Consider the following 6,775-nt stretch of genomic DNA (forward strand, 5'->3'; position numbering starts at 1 on the left):
ATTTTTCTATGCAAATACAGGTAAAATAAGTTCAATTATTATTCTCTTGATACAATCAAAACTCAATAACTGTGGAGGTTTGAAGCTACTGCAGATGTATTGGGCCATCTTGCATTAAAATACACTATTTTTATAAGTCTAAAAATCACCTTTTAAAGTTTGATAAATGTATAGAGGAGAGTTGTGAGGATGGCTTGGTGGATACAAGTGCTTGCTCTGCAAGTTTTAGCACTGAATTCACTTCCCCCACCACAATGTAAGAAGAGCATAACTGAATGTGCTTATGTACTTACAGGTGGGTGACAGAGGAGAAAGTAGCCTGCAAATGTGCTGAAACAAAAGCAGTGAGGTTGAAAACAGCGCACCTGAGGTCCTTCTCCAGCTTCCATTACTTAGTTTAGTTTCTGATTAGATGCTCTCTGTAGAAGCAGCCACCATCCAGTTACTTATTAATGCATTGGAGAAGTTTTAAAAACATAAATTATATACCTAAAGGGATGATATATTTGTTATTTGAAAAATAGTGAACATATGATAATTTGTTTCATCAAAGAGACTTTTTTGATGAGGGGTGATAGCTGCACTTCTCCATTGTTATAATGATACATATTAAATTCAGTTAGCAATTATGCAGATGTAGTAAAGTGACCATTGTAGGTCCTTCTTTCAGATCTATGAGCTCACTAACACCAAGGTAGCTGTACAGGTTTCTAAATTAGATGGCCTTAAATATAATTAGAGAGCTGTGTGTGTTACCACCAATATATGTATGCTCATGAAGTCTCAACAACTCAGGTTCCCAGAAATGACCTGAACAAAGACACCCCAGTGGATTTGCTAAAACGAAAGGCAGAACTATTAGTGACTCAACCCCAGACTAAGCACTGTATACAACTAAGTAAGAATGAGAAAAGTAGAAATAATCTTCCCTAGGGATGAGCTTCCCTAACTGGGTATACACTATCAAAGAGTTAGCCCTGAAAAATCATATAAATACAAGTAATATATGGACTGAGCATATAGTATTTACACATTTAAGAATATATCATTATACAATTTATATTCATATGTGTTATATATTACATACTAGCAATTATAAAAAAGAGGCAATGAATTTTTGAGAGAAAAAGGGGGAGTGAATATATAAGATGGACAATGACAGGGAAGGCAAAAAATAATGTAATTATATTTTTATTAAAATTAATTATAAAAGAGAAGAATACCAAATATATGAACATATCAGTGTTTTTGAAATAGTATCTCTTTTTCTTCTGCTTAGAGTCATCTGAGGTTGGTTACAGAATCAGGGTACCAAATTTTGGAAATGAAGCTACAGAAATACAATTCTTGCCATAATCAAACCTACCTAATTCCAAATGTCCTTGCTATAGCAATGAAACTTTTATTGCAAATATGTGTGAAGGATTCTTTAATGTGTTCCTGGGAGTCTATTAACACAACCAACTCTTAACTAATAGTAAACTTAAAGTATTGTCAACTCAAATGACTCATTTTTAAATAACAGGTTCAGAAGGGTTTAACATGTCTTTGCAGTAATGGTTTATTGTTTAGTTCCTCTGTTAGTTCCTAATGGCAAAGGGTGTTTCAGTCTCAAGAATATATCATGATTTTTCTAGGCAAAACCAACCAAACAAACGAAAAACAAGCAGATGATATTTAATACACTGTATGTCAAAGAGCAGAATTCGTGTAGCCTAGAGGAAATAATTATTAAAAGCTAATATTTGCTAAGTACAAGCAAAGAAATTAAATTAAATGTTCTATTTTGAGAAGTCTTTGATAATCATAGTAGGTTCAAACAATTTATAACAGACCTAGGACTTCATATAACCTATGATCCAATGTGTAGTGCACAGGCAATGCATGCCTGCACATCGCCAGGGAGACTCCTTTACATGGTTTGCCTCCTGCATGCTTTAATTCCTGTTTGCCTCTCTTCAACGTTATGCTCAGTGGCTGCCAGGCAAGAGTTTTACCACAGGGAGCCTGTCATCTGTTTTTGTTAATGTTTTCTTGGCTGTTTTTACTGGGTTGGCAGCCATGCCAGACATCAATTTCCAGTTATTTTTTTTTTGTGTGTGTGACAACTGAAAAAAGACGTTGTAAGCTGTCAGTTCTCATCCATCACTCTATTATCATAAACTACCCCAACCACAGCCCTCATCTAGATCATCCCCCAGCCTAGAGGCAAGATTATTTTTTTAAAAGCAGTCCAAGACCTAGTGAGCATTTACTCAATTTCAAATGCTCAGTTGAAAGATAACTGAGTCATTTGGCATTCCTTTGAATGCCATATGGCATATTGGTTGATTTGCTATCTTATGCTGTTAGTAAATATTTATTATTTGTACTGGCTTATAGTCATTGGTGAATAAAACAGTTAGGATGGGAAGGATTCACTGCTGCTAAACAAACTTCTGAGTTAGTTGGCTATATTCAACAAACTATTAGGTTATGCCTGGCTTGAAGCCAAGTCTCATGTTAATTTAAGAAGAGGCTTGTCCTGTATAACAGATACTGAAAGAAAATTGAGGTGGAGTAGAGTCAAAAATACCAAGTATCAGAATACTAGCTTTAAACATATATGGGGGAGCCTCACACAGTGTACTTTATTTCAATATTTCAAAATTTTTGTAACATAAAAAATTTAGTAGAACTTTGTCCTAATCATTAAAGTGAAATATTTAGCCAATAACTCAGTTCATTTGCAGGCAGAACCTACTGTTTACAAACACAAAAGCATGTTTGTTTTTTCAAATACAAAATTCAAGTTTTCACAGTATACTGAACATTAGGATTCCAGAACTGAATATTATATGTGGCCAGTCAATAGACAATAGCTCTAATTTGTCAAGCATAATTTTGTCCTCATATTTTCTCATGTGGATTATTTTTACCAAACACATTTGTAGAATGTATGTTCCCACCAATTTTTATTAGATATTTGAAGTACTTTATATGTTTTGATAATATTCATTCTCCCTTTTCCACCTCTTCTCAGATCTACCCTTTCTCAGTTACCCAGCTATCGCCTATTATTTCTAAACCCTTCTTACAAACTTGTTCTGAGAAAATATTCTTGCATCTGTGATCTTCCACTAAAAAATAGTCACTTTATAAGCGGTAAATTTTTAGAGAAAACTCTCTCTCTCTCTTCGAGCATCTAAATATTTCTAATAGCTCTATGGTGGTGGGTGAGATTGTGTACCCAACTCTGTGCTTGGGATTTGGTCTGGCTTTGGTTTGTACTGCTTTTTGGTGCATGCTATAGATGTTGTATATGTTCTGTGGCCCTACTGGGTTTGGGAGACTCTCTTTCCTACCACCTCTGGCCCTTAAGCTCTTCCTCGCTCCTCTTCCACAAAGGTCTCTGAATCCTTGAAGAGATGTAATGTATAAATGTACCCCTTAAGGCTGACCGTTCTGCAGTCTCTTATTCTCTGACCCTTGGCCAGTTGTGGGTTACTGTGCTAATTACAGCAGAAACCTCTCAGATGAGGGTTGACAAATGCCCTGATAAAAGGAAGTAGTCAGGAAAAAGTCATGCTCACACTATTTGAATGTGAGTTTAGCAATGGGCAACAGATTGTTATCAAACAGCAAAATGTACCTGGGCAATGTAGAATATATTTATTAATTATCATGTGTTGTTAGCATTGGTTGAGAGTTGCCCCTGTAGACAAGATGAGATATCTTGACTCAAAAGCATGCTTAGCTCAGGTGTCCTCTGAGATACTTTGCCCTGGGTCAAGCAGACTCACCTGACCTTGTAATAGAAAAAAGAACAGTAAGCAACCAAGAATATTAAATATATTGTTCCTTTAAAAAAAATCTAGAGTAGACCATTTCAAACAGAAATTAACATTTTTCCCCATGGTATGAAAATTATTATGGTGAGAAAGAAAAGCTAGATGGGCATTTTTAGAGAGGACACTCCACTGGCAACCTCTCAGGAAATCCAGCATCATTAAGTACTTCAGCTGTGCTTCCTCCGTCTCTACACAGGATTCTTTAGGCACCCAATACTGTGACGTTTGACTATCTGTCTTCTACTAAGTATTTTCTTTAAATTTTGCTTGCTATATGTTTAATAAAATCACTCACTCAAAACTAGAGTTATGGCTGTAGGTAACTCTACGGACACATTGCATGGGGGGTAAATTCAATACCATAGCTCTGTCTTCTGAAGAGTCCTTCCCTGGGAAAGCTGCTGTTCTATACAAGAAGGTGGGAGGACTGGGTCACTTCTCACACATGATCTGAGTAAAAGACTCCAAAACCTAGCTCTTTACATAACCCATTCAGCCATTTCTCCATGTTCTAACTAATATAGGTATTCACAATTCAAATGAACCAACGAGAGAAAAATTTTGTAATTTGCATCAGGACATTATTGTTAAAGTTAATGATTTATACATTTTCTTGGTATTGGTTTTGTTTACTCTTTAAGATTCATTATCTTAGTATCTACTTCATACTTGATCAATGTTGAACAAATGTGTGATTTAACTAAAATATTATCTGAATATTTAGTATTGAATTGCATATCACAAGTTCTTTGAGAAAATTTGAAATTATTATTTAGCAGTAGCAGTAGAATAATATTAAAGTCCATTTTATACTAAAAATTGTACACATACACATTTACGTTGTTATGCTGCCTATTTTATTTACAGTTCTTTCAAGCTGATTTTTTTTTCTTTTAGATAATTGCTATCCTGCGTGCAACCATTCAGTAACAACTGGAGACCGTGCATCGTCAAAGAAGGATGGGAGAAAATGTACTTAGGATTGTCAAGATAAATCATCTGGTTCAGCTAGAAAGGGGGAAACAAAGCTTTGTAATGCTCATTCAGCGAAGTGCTTAAGAGGCAACACAAGAAGAAGAAGAGGCTTTAGATGAAAAATATAGACAGTACATCTTTAACTTCATTTAGGCCTGTTTTTCTTCACTTACAAGAATGAGAAAACAGCCAGCATAGGCACAAGGAATGCAGCAGAAATGCCAAGCTGGGAAAAGGAAACAGCATGACAGTAAGAATATCCCTGACAGCTCAGGTCATCTAGGGGGCTGGCTGTCACAGAAAACGTTCAGACGGGAGAGCTGGAGAATGAAATCTGACGCTGAGGTAAAGTTTGATAGTAATTTTTTTTATATTTTACTTTTAATTGTTAATTTTAAATATTCAATATGTTGATTATAGTATTTGAAATATTAGAATTATATAACACATAAGTTGAAAAACATGACTGTAAATCCAACCTCTTTGACTCCAGACTCTGTAGTCATGATAATTCTGCCACACTTTAATAAAACTGCTTCCATAGGAACTACAGTCTGCAAAAACTAAGTGAGCCTACTCACAGCACACACACCAATAACAGATGAGTTACATTGCAAATGATTTAAGACTTGCACATCTAAAACATTGTTTGTTTGTCTGCTTTCCTCAGAGCTACCTAAAACTTCCAAGATAACATAGCACTGATGAGCCTGCACATGTGGGATCATTGGTTTAAATATTAGTATTGTTGTAGTTTTGTGAGGTGCAAAGAGTGGACCAGCTGTTAGGAAATGAGAGAGTGCACACACTTACACTTGATTCTCTGATATTATTTGAAGTTAGTTTTCTGAGTAAGTTAAATGGTCACCCAATCTGATTAAGAGATGTTCATGACATTTTTTTTTTCATGAGAATCAGAAAATGTCCATCATAGACAGAAGTTTACTGTAGAAAAAATTTTTCTTTTTATTATTTTATTTTATTTTTTTAAATTTTGTTTTATTAATTTACTCTTATTACATCTCAATGGTTATCCCATCCCTTGTATCCTCCCATTCCTCCCTCCCTCCCATTTTCCCCTTATTCCCCTCCCCTATGACTGTGACTGCGGGGGACCTCCTCCCCCTGTATATGCTCATAGGGTATCAAGTCTCTTCTTGGTAGCCTGCTACAAGTAGAACACTATGATGGGCAGATTTGGGCCCAGGAGTCCCGCTCAAAATATGGCACCAACTGAGGACAATACAGGCCTTAAACTTCAAACCCCTACCCAGATCTAGCCAATGGACAGGACATTCTCCACAGTTGAATGGAGAGTGCGGTATGACTTTCACACGTACTCTGGTGCTTCATATTTGACCACGTGCCCTGGATGGGGAGACCCGGTGGCACTCAGAGGAAGGATAACTGTAGAGGAATTTTAATCCAGCAGCATGGCTACTCTGGCCGCAACACACACCTTCAGTTCTTCTGGTTGGAATACAGACATGCTTCCAGTACACACCTTAAATCACACACAACACTGTCTAACTGAGAGCCAGACAAAGTGATTAAACAGAGAAATATTTGACAAGATGAGTCAGAGATAAGATATGCCCTACACTCATATTAACAGGCAGGGATAAGAAGCTACCAAAGAGCAAGGAGGGAGAGAGAGAGAGAAGAGAGAGAGAGAGAGAGAGAGAGAGAGAGAGAGAGAGAGAGAGAGAGAGAGAGAGAGAGAGAGCAGAGAGTTTGTGGCAATAATACACCTCACTAGAGGAATAGTATACATTCATGAAGAGAGTACAGTATAGTTCGGTGCAGTTCACTTGAGTGGTGTTGAGTTTGTACAGGTAAGTTTGTGGAGTTCAAAGTCAGTGTGTAGGCTAAAATTTTTAACCAATATATTTTATTACAAACTTATTAACCAAGCATACATCACTTATAACACAACTAACCTAAACAATAGGAAAGAGGATTAAGGAATA

Source organism: Acomys minous (genome assembly GCF_964271855.1).
Source record: "Acomys minous genome assembly, chromosome: 6".
Lineage (NCBI taxonomy): Eukaryota > Metazoa > Chordata > Mammalia > Rodentia > Muridae > Acomys > Acomys minous.